This window comes from Ascaphus truei, chromosome 2 (assembly GCF_040206685.1).
Source record: "Ascaphus truei isolate aAscTru1 chromosome 2, aAscTru1.hap1, whole genome shotgun sequence".
In the NCBI taxonomy this organism is placed as follows: Eukaryota; Metazoa; Chordata; class Amphibia; order Anura; family Ascaphidae; genus Ascaphus; species Ascaphus truei.
In genome coordinates, this window is record NC_134484.1 from 363,745,474 (window position 1) to 363,771,396 (window position 25,923).

General features: G+C 43.7%; 1 protein-coding gene across 6 annotated transcripts in view; it reads left to right on the forward strand.

Moving 5' to 3' along the window:
• The window catches only part of RARB (retinoic acid receptor beta), a 506,982-nt gene that overhangs the window by 391,840 nt on the left and 89,219 nt on the right, over nucleotides 1-25,923 (forward strand). The window lies entirely within an intron of this gene.

A 25,923-nucleotide genomic window follows, 5' to 3' on the forward strand; every position in this document is an offset into this window, starting at 1 on the left:
TCAAGATGCCGAAAAAGCATCATCCAAAGTCTTTAAAATTAAAAATGGTACAAGACAAAGGTGTCCTCTTTCGTCGCTTCTGTTTGCCTTGACAATTCAACCCCTGCCTGTGACATAAGGAGGAACCCAGACATCAAGGGAGTAAAGATAGAGGGAAAGGAGTACAACATTTCGTTGTTTGCTGACAATATTATATTAATAGTTACCCAGCCACTGACGACCCTTGCAAACCTACATTCGACGCTGACAGAATTTGGCTCCTTTTCAGGATACAAGATAAACTTATAAAAATGAATTTCAACAATAGATGGAAGGAATCCTGGTTAAATTATCTGGGCATATATCTGACAAGCTCATCTAGAACACTTTACAAATAGCATTTCTCAGAACTAATCACACAGATCAAAAGAGACATGACCTCATGGGACGATTTCCAAATATCATGGCTGGGCCGAGTATGCTCACTAAAAATTAATATTCTTCCCCGACTGATCTATTATTTTCAAACCCTTCCGATCCCCTATAAGATTCTGAGGGATATTCAAAATAAGTGTTTTGAATTAATCTGGCAGAACAAGAAACCAAGAATAGCAAGGGCGATACTTATGACCCCAAAAGAAAGAAGGGGAATAGCGGTCCCAAACATAATTAAATATTACCTAGCATCTCATTTGAAGCATAATAATATTGTGGTTTTCGGAGGGGGCCACACCATAGATCGAGAGAGCTTTGTCCGGGGATATCTCACTCCAAGCGAGACTCTGGTATACAAAGGAACAAAACCTTAACTATAGACCCCCATGTCTAGCAATAGAACTACTTAAAAGATATGGAGATCAGCTAAAGCTAAATATACACTAATATCATACCCCTCAAGACTAATCCCGCTATTGGGAAACCCGAAATTTCTTCCTGGAATGGGAAATAATCATTTTAAACAATGGGGAAAAAAAGATATCAAAGTAATAGGAAATGTATTAGTTAAGGGGCAAATAATGGAGTTCGCTGATATAGTAAGGAAATGTTCTATCCCCATTCGGGATCTATTTCGATACCTTCAAGTAAGACACTTCATAAAGCAGTCGGACAAGGAATTTTTTTTTTACGAATTGACCGGGTTTGAACAGTTATGTAGTAACAGAAACGGTCAGAAAGGTCCTCTATATATAAAAAGCTAGTGCCAGATAGTGAATTGATACATTTTAAATATTCGGAGGGATGGGAATAGGATTTGCAAATAGAGATCTCGAACGAGGAACGCGGGGATATTTGGGAAGGAGTGGTCAAGACATCTATTTGTACTAGAACAATGGAAAACGCATAATACAGGCATACCCCGGTTTAAGTACACTCACTTTAAGTACGCTCGCGAGTAAGTACATCTCGCTCAATAGGCAAACGGCAGCTCACGCATGCGCCAGTCAGCACGTCCTGAACAACAATACCGGCTCCATACCTGTACCGAAGGTGTGCGCAAACGGGGAGACTATAGAGCCTGTTACATATGCGTTATTTACATCAGTTATGCACGTATATGACGATTGCAGTACAGTACATGCATTGTAAAGTGGGGAAAAGGTAGTGCTTCACTTTAAGTACATTTTCACTTTACATACATGCTCCGGTCCCATTGCGTACGTTAATGTGGGGTATGCCTGTAGTTCTATTTAGATGGTACCTGACTCCACAAAGACTAAGCATAATCTATCCTGGTTATCCAGATCTGTGTTGGAGGGGCTGTGGAAGTGTGAGAGATATGTTCCATATTTGGTAGCGAAGTTGTGGTCCAGGATAAACGACTGGCTTGAGGAGATGCTGGAGGTCAGGATAGCTCTGGATCCATTGGTGTTTCTCTTAGCCAGGCCGGTCGAAACACTGGACCACCACCAACGCAAGCTCAGCTCCCACATTCTCACAGCTGCAAGATGCGCAATAACTGCGGCCTGGAAAAATACAAAAGTTCCTTCCATGAAAACGATAAAGAAAAGGATAAACTAGGTCATGATAATGGATAAGCTTACAGCATGCCTAAGACATACAACAAAGACACATTAAAAGATATGGGAACCATGGCTTAACAGATAGATAGGATAGTTTCTAACCCAAGTTAATGGGGATAGGTCCTAGAGCTGGGCCACCTCCTAACCTCACACACCAAAGAGAGGTCTCCGATCTCTTTATAGCAGCCTGAGTCGAAAGATGGTGGCGACACGACCTTCCTTACCCCCCCCCCCATTTTATGTCTTCCCTCCTGATATATTAAAAAAAGATTTTGGCAGAGTGGCTGCGTCTTTTCTCTCTTCCCCCATGATGAGGCTTCCCCGGCTGCAATGGGGGCATGGGGGAGGGGAGGGCGGACTATATGTCTAATCCCCACCCAATGTTTGTGCATTTTTGTACATTGTATTATTCAAGTATATTTAATATGATTTTCCCTTGTCTCTTTATTCTGTACCCCAAACGAAAAACGTTCAATAAAAAATTTGTAGAAACGTTCAATAAAAAATTTGTGACAAAAAAAGAAATGATTACAAACATTGATCATTTTGCAAAGTACCAACGATTTGAGATATCTCCCTCCAGCCTCCATCTTGGTTGTCAATAGACAAGACTTCATATTCCACCCTAGTTGTCACAAGATACAACATCATCCTTCAAATTTGTTGTCACTTATGTCAATTATGCTCCTACGAAAGGCACCTGCATCTTATCGAGGAGCAATGGGTTCTCTCCCTGGCAGGATTGCTGCTCACATGGCTAAAGATGTGATCAGTAAAAAAAGAAAAGTTACGCTTCTAGTCCCAATGTTCCTGTGGGGAACTGGCTACTACAGAAATAATAAGCCCCGGATTTACTAAACTACTTTAAGCCACGTAACGGGATGTTAACTTAAGTTGACCTCACATTAAAAGTTACGCTGTATGCACTAAGGACAACAATGTAATGTTAAGCCATGTTTCCCCCGAAAATCATAGCATTAGCAAAAGTGTACATAGGTTAGTGATAATGACATGCCAATAACATGCAAAGGAGGTGTTATCATATCATCCCCCATTTACTAAACCCTGTAGCCACGTGGAAGTAACTTTACTTGAGTTGTCAGAGTTGAACCTGGTTATACCCGTCCAGACCCTGATATAGGCCTTTTAGAGTGTCTGGATGATTGTAACGCCAGAGTTTGCTATGATTTAACTAACATCGTGTTATATTTGCCGTTATTTCCTTTTCCTCTCCTCTGTCTCTGCACACTATTTCAGGGTCTGACTAGAAGTAACGCAAGTTAACGCATCAATAACGTGCCCATGCCAATGAGCTCAATTTTGCCAGTTATTTTTATATTTAAGTCGTTAACTCAGGGAATATAGCTTCCGTTCCTGTTTTAGGTAATGAGTACGTTATGTACCCTGATTTAACAGAGTTTAGGGAATCCCGCTCTTAGATGATGATTTAATTGTCAACATACTACAAGCAAATTTCAGCCATCATTTTCCCAATATTCCATTCAGTGAGTGGCCATATGGACCATCTCTCCCATAAAGCGGCAGTCCGCGCTGATTGCAGTCTTTTTCTTTTGCATATTATTTTTTATATCTACTTTAAAATATATCCTCCTGACTTTTGAGGAGGCGTTTTATTAAAATGTGATACTTGATTCAAGAGATATCAGCAGGTGAAATATTAAGAATCTGAGAGGTCAAAACAGAGCTGTCCACAGAGCTCAGTGCAGTGTAGAGATGAAGAAAATAATGTTTTATTATTATTATTATTTATTTGTTTATTTTTTTTAGAGAGCAGAAAATGCTCGGAGCAGGATACTAACCATATATGAGTTAAACTTGTGTAGACTACTGGGAACTATGAAAAAGATTATCTTATCATTCGTTCTGTAAGAAGCGCCATTTTTTTTTGTCACTTTCTGCACGAATAAAGGTTCACTTAAACCAGTGCACGTGAGCAGAATATGAAAAGAGTGCCTGCATTTTCCATTTACCAAACATCCCTGAAAACAAAATGTCGGCCAGCACGTGTTGCACGTCTGAAACGTTGACTGCGTTGTATTTCCATGGTTGCTCCTTAGATGAAGACGAAGTTCGTATACATTACCGTACTAAAAATATGTAGAGTTGCAATTGAAGTCATCTGCGCTGTTCTTTAATTGTGTTTCACGGAAGAATGTGAAAATGACGTTACTGTAATGTGCTCCGTGTGAGAGTGGCTTATCAGTAATATGGCCGCTCTGACAGTGGAGAGGTTGAAGCGATGATTGCTTTGTCAAGAAAGGGAGGCTCATTACCAAAAGGGTCAAGAGTTCATCCAAAGCTGGAACAGGAGAATAAATAAAAACAGTACCAGGGAAGATATTTTAGCTTTTAGTTGATTCATTTTCAACAAATTTCCCCTGACAGCGTAGAAATGAAACCCACAAATTTCACATAAGACGCTGCCTATTGTATTTCTATATCCAGCATGTTATTAGTTTAGTAGGTCTTTTTTTTTTTTTTTTTGCCTGCTGGCTTGTCCTGTAGCTTATTTCCTGTTGATGGGAATAAAAATACTAAAGCAAAGCTTTTGATTTTTTTTTTATATATCTATCATAACAATTAGGAAAAGCAAACATATATAAATATAGATTATCATTGATAAATATGGTTATGTTGTATGTACTATCTCTTTTTCATTCTGTTTTTGTTTTTTTTTTATAGAAAAAAAGAACTGATGAGGAAAGTTTTTTCTTCACAATGATTACATTTCCTTTTTTTCCATTTTGAGTTTATTACAACTGTTTTATAAGTCAATCCTGATTTCTCAGCTCGTTTGTGTATGAGCCCCCAATTTGTCACTAACATAAGTAAAATGTTCTGCTTTTACTTATACAGTATATTGTTGGTGTGCATTAAGGCTGCAGACCAAGCAATATCCTACATGTGTTTTTTTTTTTTTTTTTATACATCAGTTCTGTACCATGAGAAAATACTTGTAGCATTTTTTTTAAACAATTCTGAATTACATTTTTAATGTATCATAAGCATTTTTTGTTTCTATTGCTACCATTTACAAAGTCACATTCCCTTCCTTTTCTGAAACAGGCTCTGGCACAGCCCTTTTTGAGCCCTGCCCTCTCTCTAGCAGTTCACCAATTGTATGTAGTGACTGCCTGGTCACATGATCTTCCACACAGAACTTTGCATCTTTGGTCCTCTTCTGCTGCGCTGAAAGACATTTAGTGAACCCCCGAGCCGAATCTTCACCGATCGATCACAGGAGAACGGATCGATCGGCAACTTAGCTAATTAGTTAACATTGTGGGGATTGTATTAATGCACATATTCAAGGGGGAAAAAAATAAATTACAGCCCAGGACTGCTGCTTTAATAACAGTTAGACTTTTATGGCAAAATTTTAGATTTCATTGCAACTCCAATGTTTGTTGCTACTTACAGTATGGACTATTTCTGTATAACCGAAAGTAGCCATTGGCACAGTTTCGGACAAACATCCCCATTGACTTTCAAAAATAGTTTTTTTAATAGTGAGCTAAAAAGGTCATAAGCGACCCTGCTACGTAGAATTACCCCCATGTTTGTTTAATCTCACTATTAAAACAATGTACTTTTCTCCCCCCTTGAATTCTGTAATGGACTGACACGGTTGGGCAAGATGATTCTTTCTTTGTCTGTTACCAATTAGGGCTTTGTGCAAAACCATCCAAATATTAGCTGCATTAGTCAAAACAGAAATCCCAGTATGCTGCTCAGCAGCTGCGAATATTGTCCAAGCCGATCGGCACGTATGTCAAGACAGCAGGTTCCTAGAGTCAGCTAATATCGATGGCGTTTTATTACATTGCCTTACTTCTCCTACCACCCTGAGTGGAGCATCTGCATGTTCTCAAAGCCACATCTCTTATCCTGCCTGCCTCTTGCAATGAAGGAGCTGCAGCTTTTCTGTCGCTTGGGCCGCGGAAACTATTACCAGTGTTTTTCTTAACAAGGTATATTTAGAGCACTGTAGATAGATTTTTGGGGGGCAGAATTCCTTGGCCTTACAATGTAACCTTGGTTCTTGGTGGACAGGCGTGTAAATAAACCCCTGGGGTTGGAACTGGGATGTAATCATGTTCGCCACACTTCAAAGGCTGTGGCATGTCTTCGTAGTCTCAAAAGAGCCCCTTCCTTTATTACTTGTGCACTTAATAAATAAACAACACATCAGAGCCAAATCATGGAAGGTGAACATGGCTGCAGCTTTTTTAAACAAGAGCACAAACAATATAGCAATTGTAGAACTTCTTCCAGGTGATGGGCATTATTTGTGCTGCTCGATTTTTGTTTTTACCTAACGTCGATCTGGGATTTCACACAGCAGATCCGCAATTCACTGAGCCCCTGGGGCCTCTCGGGACAGACGCAGAATTCGTTTTTTTCTTTTTTCCTGCAAAGCGATAACGATGTAATACGACCACGGGGTGAACCAGTAGAGAACCGTGAAGTCATCACCCAATGTTGTGGCATCATCTTGGCCACCGGACCCAGGCTGACCTGCACGGCCATGTGGCTCTCCCTGGCTAGCCTTGGCGTTTGAAAAGACAAATTCTGCAGCAACCGTGCTATTCCCAGAACTTGGGGTAACTTGTGGCTGCGGATTGATTTTACTTGAATACCAAAATATGTTTTGGAGGGGGAGGACAATTGCTAAGCTACCCAGTCAATTGTTATGCTAATTATTGCTTGTTTTTGGTAAAGTTTTTACATGGTGCTCCTTTGTTAAGAGCCTGTAAGGTGAGTGAGAAGGTCACAGTACACTACTGTAGGTTGCTTCTCATAGCAATCAGTGAATCGCTGTTAACGATTATTAGTGACAATCACAGCTTAATGAATAGCCCTTTTTTGTACTTGGACATTTCTTTGCTTATTGGAGTAATTCAGAATGTTATATTAGAGTTAGGACTGTCAAAATGTGGGAAGCCGGTGATCCAGTACAATGAAGAAGCAGGCACACGGTCTTAATCAAAAGGAGGTTTAATATGCCATAGAGACCAACGTTTCAAGGCTCACCTTCACCTTGAGAAAGGCAGTATTAGACTACCGAAACTTTGGTGTACCTTGATGTACGCATAACCTTGAAACACCTTATATATAAACATAGTTTATTAAATTTTTCACGATGAGTGTTGTTCGCTTTGTTTGTTTTTTTGTTACTAGATTCTAGGGTCTTGGGCTACCCTTTACACAGCAGCAGACGCTCATCTACATTGGTATATATTTATTTACCTTTTCCACATGGTGGGGTGTGTTTTTTTAATTTAAATTGACATCACAATTAACACTTTGTATTAAGTATATATTTTAGTGCGCACTTATTTATTTTTTCTATTTTTTCCTGGTCATACCTTGTCTGTATCCTTGCTTTGACACTCACAATTGTTAGTGCCAGGAAAAGCAAGGCATATTCATTAGAACGCAGAGGGGATATCAAGAGGGTGTGTCAATTAAGTCGATGGAAGTCATGATAAAAAAAAAACTGCTTTCAAATTTGTTGATTTATTAAAGTTTAGTATATAAATTCCTTTTAAAAAATAGCTTGACTGACTTCAAAACTAAGCTTTTGGCAAGAGAGAATATTTTATAATAAAATGTATATAATCTATAATATAGAGCAGCGGTGCGCAAACTGGGGAGGGCGGGATTATTCTGTGGGGGCGCGAGCGGTAGCAGAGGCCCCGCGCTCTTCCCCGAGGCATTTAAATTAAATGCCAGGGGACCGCGCGAGGCCTCTGTAACCTGCACTTACCGGGATTCAGCCGGCTTCGGCTCACGTCATCATGACAGCGCGGCGTCAAATGACGCCGCTGGGTCATGTTAAGTGCCGTGTCGTCACAGCAACGCGCGTCAAATGACGCTGCGGGGTCATGTGACCCTTGGCGTCATTTGACGCTGGGTCTCGGGAAGGGTGGCGCAAGCGCAGGGACTGAGACACGGGGGGGCACAGCCATAAAACTTTACGCACCCCTGATCTAGAGTCATAGCATATGTACAGTATATAAGGGGAACTAGTTAATTTGGTGACACTATTGGGTGAATCTAGTTGGAAACATAACAAATATCTATCAACACAATTTCTTAAGTATGATATTATGATATTATTTACAGTAGATATCAAAAAGTAATGTTAATGCCCTCTCAAATAGAAATTCAATTCTAGCTGGATGCATGAACAAGTATATAATTGGAGCACTGTTGGCCGCGTAAAGTAGCAAAGTTAAACTCCTCAGTATGAGACACGTGTGAGGGAGTAGACATATTCACATAAACAGTTCTTGAAATCTTGACATTTTGGGCCCCGCAGCCTGTCAGGTGAGTGATATAAAAAAAAAAACAGTCAGCACTCTGTCAAGCGCTCTTGTGATCTCACATATTCGGCATTTGGGCCTGCTCTCTGGGAACATCCACCAGCATGCTATTTTCAACACAGCCCCAGCAAACAGTCTAATCCTCAACACCAGTTGTGTTATTCAATTTGCATGTGTGTCCGTGTGTATCTGACCAACCAGTGATTTGTTTATACACATAGTAAGTATCAATGTCCCAGTTATTTTATATTTAAGAAGAGTAAGCTCTAAATGTAACAACGGTTGACATCTTACGTCCAGTATCCTCAATTGTGACTGCCACATTTTTGTTTTAACGTCAGGTCAGTCCTGGGGATTCATGAACATATGTTGTTATTATTATGGCTTAACTTTGTACAGGCAGTCCTCGTTTTACAACGCTTCGTTTTACAACGAATGGCTTATCCAACGCTATGCAATGCATACCTATGTTCATTTTTACAACGCCAAAACGGCTTTGTCCAACGCTCTTACGACTCTCTGCAAAGTTGTTTATGTGTATATAATATATATATATTATACTATAGTATACTATATAATATATTATATTTTTATATTATGTTATATTATATATATAATACAGTATATGCACTATATCATTTATGTGTGTGCTGCATATCTTATTGTCTGCGTAAAATATTTTGTGTATTTTAGCATTAAAAATGCCTTCAGGAACGGAACCTTTCATTTAAACAGTGTTCCTATGTGAAAACGTGTTTCGCTTTACAACGTTTCGCTATCCAACGCCATTTTGAGTAACCCATTGTGTCGGATAACCGAGGACTGCCTGTATAGTCAAAAATAGTTTGCACATCTTAAATCATCATAAGTAAGCATATTAGTATTATCATCGGTGTAGGATGGCCGACCAAAGTGATAAAAAGAATGGCTCCAGTCTTCATGAAAAAATAAAGACATTCATTAAAGTCACTATTTTGGAGTACACTTACACCTTTTTCAGGACAAACACAACTAGAAGTGCACATTTATAGTGTTCCCATATCCCCCAAAGCAGTTTTCTAATTGTGGTTGGTGTGCAGATCCTTCCCCCCTCTCCATATTTCTATAGGGTGACTGACCAGACATACATTATTTATCTAAAAATGTCCAGAAACTGTAGTACAACATTCTATTTGTATTCCATATTACCGTACAATGTTTAAATGTATACCCACCCTGTGCTCTTTTATACGCAGGTTTATATGCTTCATATATATTTCTATGTCTGCGTGGGGCAGTGTTAAGAATCCGTGTTGCAAGCCTAATCTTTACATAATGAACACATTAAGAAAACATGCTTATTTGGAAAAGGTTTGCTATGCAAATATGATGTGCCATTCAAAACCACAAAGCTTAGCTTATGGATGGTAGGCAGGTAGATATTTTCTTTAAAAATTACCTGTAACTAAAAAAGGAGAAAAACAAAACAGAAAATGCCCCTAGCGCATCGTGCTCCGTGCACCGTGTGCTTAGCTGTAAGACCCAGCGGGGGATTTTACCCATTATGTTGACTCATTAAACATGTTATCTTGCTGGTGTTAGCACAGCCATCACAGAGAATTTTTATGGCTTTGTAATACACTGAGAATTGAGTTAAAAGCCTGTTGATCTTAACTGCACTATATACACAATGACTGGCATTGTACCCAGACGGAATTCTGAAGATCTCTTGTGTCAATGGTTAAGTCACCTCAAGTCTTCTTTAAGCAGCCCAAGCCCTGTATTAACCTCTCTCGTGTTCAACATAGAACTAGACAAGCTCTACAAAAGTAAATAGTAAGCAGGGCTTTTTTAGCCTGGTTGTGTTAAAGTTACATCTTCTAAATAGTTGTTCTGGCTTTAAGTAAAGGCCAAAAGAACTTGCTTTATTTCGGCACTCAGCACGCAGGGTTTCATGTATCGCGCTCTTCATTTTCCACGAAGTGGATAAGGTATCCACACAATTAAAAGTGAAAAATAATCTGTCCCTCTTTGCCAGTGGTGAATGTTCACAGAACACACACTGATATAATAGATTTTGAATAATTTATGCCTGCAAGTTTCAGGTTTTTTTCTCTTTCTTTCAATCTGTAAATGAGGACATCTAATGCAGCATGGCAGGAGTGACACGTGATACGTTACCCATTAAGATAACAAGATGAGGGGCAAAGACTCAACCTAGAGGTTTTTTTTCTTTCTTTCTTTGTAACACAGAAAGGATGAAAAATTAAAGGAATAGGTTTAAGTTTGTGGGTTAATATTATCTCCCCACCCCATGGTTATAGTATGACAATATAGTAGTGACCACACAAAGTGCTCTTTAACCAGAGAACTGAGGCCCTCTTTAAAAATAAAGAAACATTACCATGGATATCATCTCTTTTTGGGACTTATGTCCCTTTGTCGTAAATAGAGGGGGTGGAAAAATCACGAGACCCAAGAGAACCATCCCAAAACAAAGGGAGGAAAAGAAGTATATTGTAAGCACACAGATTTTCAATCACATCTATCTATCTATCTTCTATCTATATATGATAAAAGTGAATGTTGTGAGTCTGGTACTAGATGCGGTGAATCTGATTGGTCCTCAGCCTCTGGCCAATCAGATTGGTGTCTCTATGACGTCACCCAACTGCCGTCTCACCCAACTGCCACACACACACCACCACACACCACCACCACACATACCACTTCCCGCCCAAACCGCCGCCTCACACCCCTGCGCCTCCAGCCTCCCCTCCACACAGCACCACACACACCACCTCCCGCGTCCCCTCCCCCACCCCGTTGCCTCCCGCCGCAATCGGGCGGGACCAAGCGGCGGAACGGACGGCCGGGAGGGGGCAGCCCACCCCCCCTCACCCATACCACACCACCCCCCCTCACCCGTACCATACCACCCCCCTCACCCATAGGGTGCGGCGCCGCACGGAACTGCGGGGGGCGGGGCCTGCGCCCGAGAAAGGCGCCGCACGGAAGTGCGGGGGGGCGGGGCCTGTGCCCGAGAAAGGCGCGGCACGGGACTGCGGGGGGGGGGGGGGGGCCTGCGCCCGAGAAAGGCGCCGCACGGAACTGCGGGGCCTGCGCCCGAGAAAGGCGCCGCACGGAACTGCGGGGGGGGGGGGCGGGCCTGCACCCTAGAAAGGCACCGCACGGGACCGAGAAGGGCGCCGGTGTGTGTGTGACAGTGTGACAGTGTGTGTGTGTGTGACAGTGTGTGTGTGTGTGTGTGTGTGTGTGTGTGTGTGTGTGTGTGTGTGTGTGTGTGTGTGTGTGTGTGTGTGTGACAGTGTGTGTGATACTGTGTGTGTGTGTGACACTGTGTCCCCCCCTCCTGTCCACTGCCCCCCCCCTCCTGTCCACTGTCCGTCCCTCCCCTCTGTGGGGAGGGGGGAGAACGGAGAAAGAGGGGGAGCACAGAAATAGGGGGAGAGAGGGGAGCGGGAAATTTAACTCACGGGCAACGCCGGGTCTCTCAGCTAGTAGTACAATAAAAAAGCATTTTAAAATCACCAATACTCTGACACCTATTGTTAACCTATATTAACTAGATATTAGGATATATTAGTAGTTTCAAGGATTTTTTTGTATGAAGTAAATGTGGCATTTTACTGTATACGAGTGGAAACATACAGGCCTTAAATGTACCCTCTTTTCTTCCCCTGTTTGATGATTATCGATAAGTACATAAAGTACCGACTTTCCTTTTGTCCGGCTTTTGAGCCACTACATTGTGTAGGTGAGGATCACTCCCATCATCACTGTTTGTATTGAGATTGGAGAAGGCATGACATGACAGATGTAGCAAGTCTAAGCGGCACAGAAGGATTAACTACATTTTAGGAGGAAGCAAATGACTACTCTTCCTCTTAGCCACATGGCATGCAAGTTACATTTTTATTTGATATTCGTTCTTTGATTATTTTGTTTGCTTTTTCATCTAGAACCAACATTGGGACAAGCACCTAGTAAGAATTGGTTCATAAGTGACTTGAGGCCGTATTCCCAAAGCTTAAATCGCACAGAGACGTATTGATTACCACATGTATTACTACTGTGAAGCGCTATGTACATAAATGGCGCTATATAAATAAAGACGTACAATAAAATATGATTCAAAGAGTTCAGATTGCCACAAAGGCCCAGAGCCACAGAGCTCTGCTATAGATGTAACGAGGCGTCAACCTCGTTAAATGCTAACATGTACTTACAAAGCTCACTAACGCAGTGTTAAGTGCTGTGCGTTAACTATAACGAACGTTAGTGCTAATGATATGGGAAAGAGGTTTTTCTTTAAATAAGAAAGAATCCCATTTTCCCAGTCCGAAGTGACATATACTTCCCCAAACACAACTTTTTGCAATACGTGGAGAGATACCTGTGCACTAAAAGGAACACAACATATTTTAGGGTCTGGATAGGAGTAAAAATAGCCATGTTATTTCAAATGCAGTCCTAACTTCACATGGTGTAAAGCCTATGCTAATGCAGTAAGTAATGTTTCTGCATATAATTAGCCTTGTGAATGCGCGTTAACCTCAGGGGAAATCATGTCTGTTAATGAGTTTGATAACTTAGTGCTAAGAAGGTACTGTTAACGGATATCTGTTGGTCTGGGTAATACAGTTCTGGTTTAAAGTTTGAGGGGCTGCTGCTTTAGGCCGCGTCCATGCTTAGAGCAACTGCGCTTGCGCCAGCGTGAGCAGCGTGATCAAACACATTGAGTCTATGGGAACATGCATAGAGCGCGCACGTGAGCCAACGGCGCGGCTTGTTTTTCCGTGAGACAACGTTTTTTGTTTTTGTCTCGATACAGCCGCATCACGTGACTAGTTCGCCCAATGAGGGCGAACCAGCTCCTGACGTCATCGGCCACGCCTCCTTTTCTCGTGGATCTGTAGTCCACAGATCGCTCGGCTGACAGGCACGCGCGAGGCCCTGTGCTCCGTGGCGCGCGCCTGCACCATGGACTCGGCCTTAAGGGAGTTAATTTGTTACTTTGCCTCCTGCATGGGGAAGATCATTACATTTTAAAGGTGTGTGCAAATCCAGAACTGCAACAGAAGAATCCAAAGGAATGCCGCCAATTACATAACTCATCAAACATAACAATTGTTCAGACAGTGTCATATTTATGGTACATTCTTTATACATGCAAGTACATGCTCATTATTTTGAAACATAGAATTTGATAGCAGATAAGAAGCACTTGACTCACTTAGGGGCTGTTTTTCGTAGCTTTGACATGTCCGCGCCAAACCGCGAGGTTTTAGCATGTTCAGAGGTAGTGGAATGAAATGTGAGAGAAAAAACCCTATTCTCTATTGCTAATCACATCTTCTAAACCGCTTCTATAAAACGTGACACTCCGCACGGTGTAACAGCCAAAACGCCCGCAATGTACTAGTTTTACTGTAGATGTGGAATGACTTGAGGTTGTGCTAACGCCACCCCCAGTCTGATTAATAGATTTTGCTCTCTCAGCCAAACCCATATTTCACTCTCTGGATGTACAGTAACTCGCAATACCAATCTCGCCACCGTGGAGGTGGAGCTACAAGAATGGCAGTTTTTGTAAAAAATACGAGTTGGAGGCTTTTTGGACAAACCGATCGGATTGGCAGAGCCAGAGAAATACCGCTTCCAAAAAACCTGTTTAGACACAGATTGCACATGCGAGAAGGGCTTACAGAATAGCAAAGCATGGCAATATGCTTCTAAAGGGCACTTTAGATGCTGTTTGTCACACTTCGGAGCTACGAGAATAGGCCCCTTAGTCTAGCAGTGCGCAAACAAGGGGGCGCGCCCCCCAGGGGGAGGCCGGGAGATTTGTATGGGGGGGCGCGGGCGGTAGCAGACGTCCCGCACTCTCCCCCCAGGCATTTAAATTAATTCCTGGGGGAACAAGTGAGGCCTCTGCAACCACAAAACTTACCGTTATTAAGGCGCATCTACATGGCAACGTGGCGTCAAATGACACCGCGTGTGACGTCACGTGACCCCGGAGCGTCATTTGACGCTATTGCAAGTGAGGCGAAAGGGGCATGAGACCGAGGGAGGCCTGGCAGGGGTGCGCAGCTTCAAAACTTTGCGCTCCCCTGCCTTAGTCTACCAATTTTCCTCTCTACATCAAAATCCTTAGACCCTATTTGATTCTTGGGTTTCATTCATATTTAGGGTAGCCTTATGTCTATCCCTTATGTATTTTGGGGGTGGATAGAATTGGCTTAAAGGGTGCATTGTTATACAGCAACGGGAGAACAACATCTCAAAATATGAACTGCCAGCAAATTATACCTCTTAAAAAGGCAATCCAAGGCAGAGGATTTGTTTGCAATTTAAAAAATAATAATATATATGGATTGAAGCAAAGTGTCTCCTGGAGCTGAATGTCGTTAATTTCAGCTCCGGAGACCCCTTGCCTCCGGAGATACCTGCGATTAAGAAGCCGGTAGCCGCTCTCCTCGGCTACCCAGGTTCACAATATGGCTGCAGGTCAAAGATTTTGGGTCCTGCTGGCCAACAGGAAACCGTGACATCATCGGTGCGGCTTCCTATTGGCCCATGTGACGCGAGAGCTTTAAACTTTAAAGCCCTGCTTGTTTAGCCAGAGCAGTTACTAGCACCTACTTCGGAGGTAAGTATCTCTGTAAGTAGGGGGTCCCTGGAGCTGAAATTAACAGGGTTCAGCTCCGGAGGCCCTCTGTTTCAATTATATATATATATATATATATATATATATAGATGTAGCCAGGTTCCCCCCTGTCATGGCTGACCCCCTCCTCCCTTTCGGCCGACGCTGTGTACGAGGGAGTGAGGGGGGGCCGTGTGCGCGAAGGAGCGATCCCTGGTAGCTAGGGACGCGAGCGGCGAGCAGGCCGGTTGCCGGGGACGCGATCGGGCCGTCGCTAAGGCCGCGATCGCGTTGCTACCGGCCCGGCGGCTCGGGAAGCAGGGCGCCGCCATGTTAGGGCTGTTGCGCATGCGCAGTGCCCCAACCCAGCGCGGGAGGACCAGATAGTTCGCGCATGCGCGAGATGAGCATGCCAGCCCCCAGGGTGCATAGGGGCAGAGACACCTGATGCCAGGGAACCTATCAGAAGGCCAGATTCCCCTGCTAGCAAAGAGATACATTTCGCGGGGTTTTGCAGCCACGGACTCACTCAGGATCCGGACCAGCTAGGGGTAGGAGGTAGATGCAGGGGTGAGTGACCCTCTGCATTAGGCCAGCAGCCCCCAAGGTCCCAGTTAGGTCCTGAGCCATCTATTAGCTTGTGGAGCTTAGGGACAGGCCCTAGATAGGGACACTGCCCCATTTATTGGTTGTATAGACAGGGACACAGTGTTGAAGCCGTGCGGCCCTGTGAGGTGGGTTCTGGGCTCAGAACACCACCCAAGACCCTGCGACAAGGAGTGACATTGTTGCGCTGGACTTTCAACCCACGCGGTGTGGAGGACCCCGTCGGATCGTGTGGATTTATATCGCGGTACCCGTGGCTGGAGCCCGGGCAGGTAACCTGCATCTCACGTGCACCAACCAGGCCTATCACCAAACATAGTGGCTGCGCAGTCACACACACACCTGTACAGTGGTATTTGACTTCGAGAACACGAGACATTTGGGTGGGGGTTACTGGACACAGGGTGGGGTCACATTGTGGGTGGTTAGCGTCCGCCGTGACGCCTAGAGGTGGTTAGCGTCCGCCGTGACGCCTAGAGGTGGTTAGCGTCCGCCGTGACGCATAGTGTGGTTAGCGTCCGCCGTGGCGCAATATGCTGTTATGCTGTTTTGATGTTATGCTGTTTTGATGTTATGCTGTTACGTGATCTGTGTGTTTCCATGCAGTAAAGCCCGTCCTGTTTTATATTCTGTAGTGTTGTGTGGTTGTTCCTGTGAGGGCCTCCTCCCACTCCGTTGGGATCCCTCCCAGGTGGAGGCGTTGCACCTAGAGATGTATGATAAAAATGTACCCCAGGTTCCCCAAGCGGAGGCTTAGGCTCCTGAGAGCCACACAGGTTGCACAGCACGTAGTAGCGGCGGTAGTCATAGGGAAGACCCGTTACATATATATATATATATATAAAACTTTTATAAACAAAATTCAGCTTGGATTGCTCCTTTAACTCACGGTATCCTGTATAATGTTGATTAAACACATCTAGTGAATATTCTCTGTGAACAGGACTTTTCTATGACATGAGATTTAAATAATGTCATTCGGGTTAATATATTTATTCATCATGTATCCCTTGTAACATAGAACCCTTTACATTATTTTATTGCATTATCTGGATGACCTCACTGGATATACACGTTTCTTTTACTATACTGGATTGTACAAGCTATCTATCTATTGCACCAGTCTAGAGACGGCCTGTTCATTTCTGTGATGGCAAACAAAGTTATTGATTTCATTTGTCCGCACACACACACAATTCTTTGTATCTGCACCATTATAGACCACTAAATATACTGGCAGTGAAAAAAACCAATTCACCAATGTTCCGTTGTTTATAACTCTTTAGATAATTACCCATGGTGGGGTAGCATTTGGTTGTATTTGTGTATGCAATATTAGGAAAGGTACATCCTTTTGTAAGATGTAGGTTATCATCTTTTCAAGTTATGTATTTTGTTACATTTTCTGAGCATCACTTGCCACAATCCTCAGTGTTAACATAGGGCCATTATAGAAAATCTTACAAAACGTTTGCTAGAAAGACAGTGGAAATAGTAAGATATGAATGTTCTTAAATTTGCCATTTGAATATTATAAGCCGTAAATCAGTAGACTGCAAAACCCCATATGTTCTGAGGAACACCTGGCAGGCATGTTTTTTTCTGTTCTTAAAAGCAGTGAAGCAGGCCACATATCTGAATGACATGCTTGCATGGGCCAGTTTGTAAACCTGTAGATAAGTGATGCCTATGAAACAAAATCGCCCATGGCAGCCGTCCTACTAAATGTCACGTTGATGCAGCAACAGAATAAAACACTGGTTTAAGTTTTCATTATCGTTGGCACAAAATGTTTTTCTGGTGGACCTGAGACAAAATACTCTTATCTGCAGCCATGTGGGAGGTAGAGTTGTAAAAAAAAAATAACCGTACTGGGGCACATGACATCTCCTCACATGACTATCCATGTTTAAAATGCACAGTAAGTTTATATGTTACACACTAAATTGTGCATTTGCATATCATTACCCATAATCCTTATTTGCAGTTTAATCGCTGACAAGTTTGGGGACTTATTGAAAATATGCAAATACACACCTGGGTGCTAAGGCTCAGACTCACTAAACTCAGGAAAATCAGAACTACCAATTGTGCCTCCCTCCCCCCAATCACTCTCTTCCCCCACCAGTCTCTCTCCTCCCTCCCCGCACAAGTCTTTCTTCCCCCCACTAATTTCTCCCCCCCCCTCCAGTCTCTCAACCCCCCTCACCAGTCTCTTTCACTCCCACACACCAGTTTCTCTCCCCCACCACCAATCTCTCTCACTTCCCCTCCCTGGCTCCCCCCCCCCCAGAACTCTCTTTCCTCCTCTTCCCATCATCAGTTTCTCTCCTCCACCACCAGTCTCTCACCCGCTCCCCACCAGTCTCTATTGTATTGTATTGTATTGTATGTCTTTATTTATATAGCGCCATTAATGTACATAGCGCTTCACAGTAGTAATACATGTGGTAATCAAATAAATAACAGATAATATAAATAACAGGTCATGGGGATAAGTGCTTTAGACATAAAAGTAACATTAAGGAAGAGGAGTCCCTGCCCCGAGGAGCTTACAATCTAATTGGTAGGTAGGGAGAACTTACAGAGACAGTAGGAGGGAGTTCTGGTAAGTGCGTCTGCAGGGGGCCAAGCTTTATGGATCATGTGTTCAGAATATCCACAGTGTTATTCATATGCTTCTTTAAGCAAGTGTGTCTTAAGGTGGGTCTTAAAGGTGGATAGAGAGGGTGCTAGTCGGGTACTGAGGGGAAGGGCATTCCAGAGGTGTGGGGCAATCAGTGAAAAAGGTTTAAGGCGGGAGAGGGCTTTAGATACAAAGGGGGTAGAAAGAAGACATTCTTGAGCAGAACGCAAGAGTCGGGGTGGTGCATAGCGAGAAATTAGGGCTGAGATGTAAGGAGGGGCAGAAGAGTGTAAAGCTTTAAAAGTGAGGAGAAGAATGGAGTGTGAGATGCGGGATTTGATTGGAAGCCAGGAGAGGGATTTCAGGAGGGGAGATGCTGAGACAGATCTAGGAAAGAGTAGAGTGATTCTGGCAGCAGCATTTAGGATAGATTGTAGGGGAGACAGGTGAGAGGCAGGAAGGCCGGACAGCAGGAGGTTACAGTAATCAAGACGGGAGAGAATGAGGGCCTGAGTCAGAGTTTTAGCAGTCGAGCAACAGAGGAAAGGGCGTATCTTTGTTATATTGCGGAGGAAAAAGCGACAAGTTTTAGAAATGTTTTGAATGTGAGGGGCGAATGTGAGAGAGGAGTCGAGTGTGACCCCTAGACAGCGTGCTTGGGCTACTGGGTGGATGATCGTAGTTCCAACAGTAATGTGGAAGGAGGTAGTAGGGCCAGGTTTGGGAGGAAGTATAAGGAGCTCTGTTTTAGCCATGTTGAGTTTAATCCTCCTATCACCCTCCTCCCCCCCCCACCACCCTACCCTCACCTGTCTATCTCTCACCCTTCCTCGCCCCACCAGTTACTCTCCCCCCCACCAGTCTCCCTCCCTACTATTTTCTCTCAGACCCCACTAGTCTCTCTTGTCCCTCCACCAGTCTCTCTCATCCCCCCACCAGTCTCTCTCGTCCCCCCATTAGTCTCTCGTCCCCCCACCAGTCTCCCTCGTCCCCCCATTAGTCTCTTTCGTCCCCCAACCAGTCTCTCTCATCCCCCTACCAGCCTCTCTCACGCCCCTCCACTATATCCTTCACCCTCCCCCTCCAGTCCCTTTCCACCCCCACCCCCCCCCCACCCAGGTCCATACCTGTAGAGAGGGAGGGTAGTCCTGGCGACAGATACCGGAAGTTGTGTGACTTCCGGGTCAGATGGCTGGGGCTAGCTCTAACCCTGCATTCCTTTGTCGCCGCATGCTCTGCCACCCTTCCCCTCCCCTGGAGCAGCCAACGCTGTCATTGCACTCTTTCCTACGCCAACATCGCGCTCCCTCCCCCGCCTACGCCAACATCGCGCTCCCTCCCCCGCCTACGCCCCCTAAGCTCCTGCGCTCGGGGCAGCTGCCCCTCTCGCCCTCTCCTAGTTCCGCCTCTGCCTATAAACTTATGCCTGCCGTATTACACTGCTTTTCAGCTCAGTCTGGGTTTAAAAAAAAGTGCATCGCTAGTAAAACCTACTCACAGGCAGCTGTTTCTGCCTTTTGGGTCTCATGAGTGTGTGAAGCTGGTTATACTGACTATGCAACGTAAAGCTGGTACGTGGGTATAACCAGTTCATGAGAAAAATGTGGGCACATTCAGAGGGAAGAAGGGATAGAAACAGGGCACATGCAGAGGAACATCAAACTCAAAATGAACACTAAAATGAAAAAAGTGACCGCGAATCTCCAAGTGGTGTATAATATATATAATATATAGCTTGCAAAGCTCTTGGATGAGTTTTCAAGAACGATTTATTGCAGGAACGATTTATTGCAGGGAACATAGGGAGACAGCAAACAACGTTACATGGATTTTTCTTCAGGAGCTGAAACGTTGTTTGCTGTCTCCCTATGTTTCCTGCAATAAATCGCTTTTAAAAACTCGGACAAGAGCTTTGAGCACAGGGCCAAAGCTAATAAAAGATGACGCAATTAAAAAAGAATCTCGGACAAGAAGGTTTAATCGGACTTTAATCAGAATTAGGGAAAAGAAAAAACATGTGGGGGAATTAAATGCATCTCACATAAGTCCCTTTATTTATTTATTTGTCATTGTTTTTCAGTGTAAAACAGGTTGTCATTTACAAATACACAATACATACATACATACATATACGCATACATACACGCATACATACATACATGCATACATACATACATGGATACATACATACATGCATGCATACACACATACACACATACACACATACATACAGTTGTGTGAAAAAGAAAGTACACCCTCTTTGAATTCTATGGTTTTACATATCAGGACATAATAACAATCATCTGTTCCTTAGCAGGTCTTAAAATTAGGTAAATACAATCTCAGATGAACATCAGCACATGACATATTACATGGTGTCATGATTTATTTAACAAATATAAAGCCACAATGGAGAAGCCATGTGTGAAAAACTAAGTACACCCTTACTGCTTCCATTGGAATTAAGATGCTAAGTAGCAGACAGGTGCTGCTAATCAAATGCCCTTGATTAATTAATCATCAGCAAGTGTGGCCATCTCTATCAAAGCTGAAGTTTTAGCAGTTTGCTGGTCTGGAGCATTCAGGTGTGTGTTAACACAATGCCAAGGAGGAAAGACATCAGCAATGATCTTAGAGAAGCAATTATTGCTACCTATCAATCTGGGAAGGGTTATAAGGCAATTTCCAAACAATTTAAAGTCCATCATTCTACAGTGAGAAAGATTATTCAAAAGTGGAAAACATTCAAGACAGTTGCCAATCTTCCCAGGAGTGGACGTCCCAGCAAATTCACTCCAAGGTCAGACCGTGCAATGCTCAGAGAAATTGTAAAAAACCCAAGAGTTACATCTCAGACTCTACAGGCCTCACTCAGTTAGCATGTTAAATGTTAAAGTTCATGACAGTACAATTAGAAAAAGAATGAACAAGTATGGTTTGTTTGGAAGGGTTGCCAGGAGAAAGCCTCTTCTCTCTAAAAAGAACATGGCAGCACGGCTTAGGTTTGCAAAGTTGCATCTGGTCAAACCACAAGACTTCTGGAACAATGTCCTTTGGACAGACGAGACCAAAGTGGAGATGTTTGGCCATAATGCACAGCGCCATGTTTGGCGAAAACCAAACACAGCATATCTGCACAAACACCTCATACCAACTGTCAAGCACGGTGGTGGAGGGTTGATGATTTGGGCTTGTTTTTGCAGCCACAGGACCTGGGAACCTTGCAGTCATTGAGTCGACCATGAACTCCTCTGTATACTAAAGTATTCTAGAGTCAAATGTGAGGCCATCTGTCCGACAGCTAAAGCTTGGCCGAAATTAGGTCATGCAACAGGACAATGATCCCAAGCACACCAGCAAATCTACAACAGAATGGCTGAAAAAGAATCAAGGTGTTGCAATGGCCCAGTCAAAGTTCAGACCTCAACCCGATTAAAATGCTGTGGCTGGACCTTAAGAGAGCTGTGCATAAACAAATGCCCACAAACCTCAGTGAACTAAAGCAACGTTGTAAAGAAGAGTGGGCCACAATTCCTCCACAACGATGTGAGAGACTGATAAAGTCATACAGAAAACAATTACTTCAAGTTATTGCTGCTAAAGGTGGTTCTACAAGCTATTGAATCATAAGGTATACTTACTGTATTTTTTCACACATGGCTTCTCCATTTTGGCTTTATTTTTATTAAATAATTCATAACACGGTGTAATATGTCATGTTGTTGTTCATCTGAGGTTGTAATTACCTAATTTTAAGTCCTGATACACTACCGACACACTTTATTGAAGTGTGGTCGGTACCGCAAGCCGGGAAATCTCCCGGCTTGCTAGTGGCCGCCCCTCGGCGTGCGCGGTCACGCGTCATCGGGAGCGTGCGCCCGCTGCACGCGTGTCCAGGGGCTCCCCGAGGGAGCCCTGGTGTCCCGCGATCGCGGGACAGCGGCAGGGGGTTCCGGGGGACCCGGCGGACCCGGCAGCGGTAGGGAGAGCGCCCCGATCGGAGGGCGCTCTTCCGCTGCTTCGGCGTGCGCCCGTCACACTCGGGCACGCGCCAGGCTACTGCTGCGGCACAGAACGGGCAAATGCTCGAATAAACTGTGCCGCAGCAGTATGTAAAACTATAGAATTCAAAGAGGGTGTACTTTCTTTTTCACACCACTGTATGTATATATATATATATATATATATATATATATATATATATATATATACATATATATATATATATATACATATATATATATATATATATATATATATGTATATATATATATATATATACACACACACACACAAAATGGTGGGATTATGAAATATTATTAGTAATTGGTTCTTACCTTCAGCGGCGTCCACCCAGAATCTTCCCCCTTCAAATCTTTGGCGGGCGGCGTCTCCCAGCATGCTCCCCCTGCAAATCTTCTCAATATGGCCGTGTGGTATCACATGGCGCCGCGTTGCCATGACAATGTGACGCAGCGTAACATTCCCGTTAACATGGCAACGCAGTGCAATTGACGCCACACGGCCATATTTAGAAGATATGCAGGGGAAAGATGCTGGTAGACTCCGGAAGATACTGGTAGACGCTGCCTGCCTCCCGCATAGGTAAGTGAATTAAGCACCGGTTCAGCGAACTTGTGAAATTTTAGGAACAGGTTTGCACGAACCGATGCGAACCGGCTAAATCCCACCACTCTATACACATATGCACTTAGGCCAGTGGTGACGGTGACGGCGGCATGCGTGCCGCGGCACAAATCACTAATCTTAATAAGGCAGGCCCCAGTGTCTTCTCGTACTTTGGCTCACGCAGTGCGGTGGCGCGTCAGCCAGCAGGGGAGAACACGATTGTGTTCCTGTGCGGTTACACTCTCACGTGGTGAGTTGGAAGCCAATAGCAGGGCAGATAGCTTGGATCAAGAGGATTGCTTTGAGTTGCTGGGCTGTGCTTTGTGTTGTGTTGTGCATCACGTCAAGGCTGCGCCCCCCCTCCGTTTTGGCCATGCCCCCCCCACGCCTCCCATCGCTCCCTGCAGATCGCAGTTTTAAGCTGTGCACAGGACGCCAGGAGCGCGTGCAGCAGCCACCACCGGGGACTTAGCCGTACATTGGGCCTATCTCCCTCATTGTCCTGCTGGTGGCTTTGGGGGTCGGCGCTGGTCGGGCCTCTTGTTGCCGGTGGGCCCGAAGTCTCCCCAGCGACTTGTCTGCCTCTCTCCTATACTGTCCCACGCCGGGGTCTGGGACGTCGGCTTGCACCGGAAGTTCCGACACGCACTTCCGGCATGAGAGCCGGTGTGGGAAAATACAGGAGAGAGGCAGTCAAGCCGCTGGGGAGACGTCGGGCATGGCCGCAACAAGATGCCCCATGCGGCTCGGGAACCGCAGGTTGCCGATCCCTGTCCTAGGGCAAGTGGCCCTATATCCGTGTGCTTCAGGGCTCAAAATTGGGTTGTAAGCTCTATTGTGCCAGCAAGAAATTATATGTACAGTTCTGCGTACACTGAATTATAATTCTCACACAACAAAATGTAAAATGGATTCTTATCTTTATCAGATTCCTTTTACAGCTAAATTTAGTTTTACTCCTTAAGCCTAAATGTTTCGTGCCCATGAATTGATCATAAAATATATTCATGAGCATATTTATGGGCCTTTGAAAGCATTTATTCCTGGCCTGACTATATACTTATAGAAAATGGGGCTATAGGTAATGAAAGCCCATTGTAGAAATGTACTTATTATGCTTTACTGTGCAATATTTCTCCTAAATTTTACCTTGTGTAAAATTGTGCAACAGGTAACGTTAGAAAAACATTGAAAAACATTATTATGTATTACATGTTTTTATGATAATGCTGCTCAATAGTTTTTCCAAACAGCTTCCCGTTGAGTTACATATGGTATGTTGTCTTAACAAGTTGGTTAAACCCTTTTATTGTCAACATAAGAGCCGACCTCTGTTTCAAGACAATACTTTCACTGTTCTGTCATTAGCGCGTCTGCAGGTGGCTGGTGCAGCCTTGCAGCAAAGTGTAATTGTATCTCTTTCAGTCCTTGCTAACATCATTCTCATCACAATGTCAACTTTTACATTTACCACTCTTGTTTTTTTGGTGGATTAAATGTTGCTTTCCTAAAACATCTGTTATAAAGTTTCAGATTATATTGATGCCATAAAAATCTTATATGGTACCTTCTCTGATCTTTACATATGAAGTAACATATGTTCAACATGACGCAAATGTTACCATGGCAAAGGCTCACTGCTTAGAGACAATAGGTTATAAAAACACGCCGTTAAATGATATGACATTCTCTTTAAGAAGTACGATGCAAATATCCACCTGCAGGCACAGACACATCTTACATTCCCCTTTGGGAAGTGATTGGTTGACTGGCCCTTTTGACTCCCCATACTGCGTTTTTCTGCACTTCACTAATTTGCTTGAGAGAAATGCCCAATACCTTTACTAACTGATATCTAAAGATGGGTGAACTTGGCAAGGATTGACTTTGTCACTGTTTTGCTCGAACGTTTGAAAGACATTCTAAAATGCGCAAGCTCCTTTGGACTTTTTGGGCCAAAAATGTCGATGGAACTTGTCTAACTTCTAGCAAAATAGGCAAATTTTAATAGCAAATCTATCTAAACAACATCCAGACCCTGGAATAGGGCTCTCTCACATAAGCTATATTTTGGGCTTTAGAAATTAGCTTATCTTAAATTGGGTAAACTGCTTACAAACATTTTAAACTGTGTGAATTTTTATTTTTCAAAAATAAAGAGGAAGATTTTGCATGGTTCACAAACTTGGGCAAAAACTTAAATCTAGTTATATAGTAATGTTACCTGGAAAGTAGCAGCATGACCTCCTGAACCTAATTGACACAGAAAGCCTAAGCAAGCCATGGTTTCATATGTTTACGTTATAGAGGCGCAAAACACCCTCTAGTGCTATAATGAAACAGTGTAGTGATGGAGGTAATAAATCGACGTTCCCCCAACTTGTGTCCATCCTTCCAATGTTCAAATCGCCAGGATTCCTGGTGAATAAAGTATCAAAGAAAAATGGACATACTGTAGTGTGAACTATTTAATGCGAACCCGCCTATATAAAATATGAAACACACTTACAAGATGTCAGAATCAAAGGAGCAGTGGATATTGTTTGAACCATGACACCCGCACCTGTAAAGGATCAAATCCAAGGCTTTGTTGCGCTAACAACGGACAGCTCTGGGACTCTGTTACTCACAGCCGGCAGGTATCTGGCACGTCACCGGTGTCTGAAAGGACACTTGGGCACTGCGTCCCCCCGGGTCCCAGACTCAGCTGGATCAATAGGATCTTTAAACGAACCGCCTGCCCGCAAAGTGTGATAGCGACACCTCTAGCCTAGTCGGTTACTGTAGTGGTGAAGAGAGTGGCTTCCAGCTTGTGTGTACATGCAGGTAACTACCACAGCACTTACAGCAGGTTCAATGTCAATGCATCTTGGCTTAGGGAAGGATACTCTTGACTGAAGAGCCAGCCAGCTTTGCTCTTCCAGTGTATAGCACTGCGGTGCTCACTGGAGGCAACGGCTATTTTGGCCATTGCTTATGCAGCATAGAGCATACCATGAATTCAGCACACTCCCTTTACCTAACCAGTTACCCCTGTGTAGAGATGCCAGAAGATTGGTA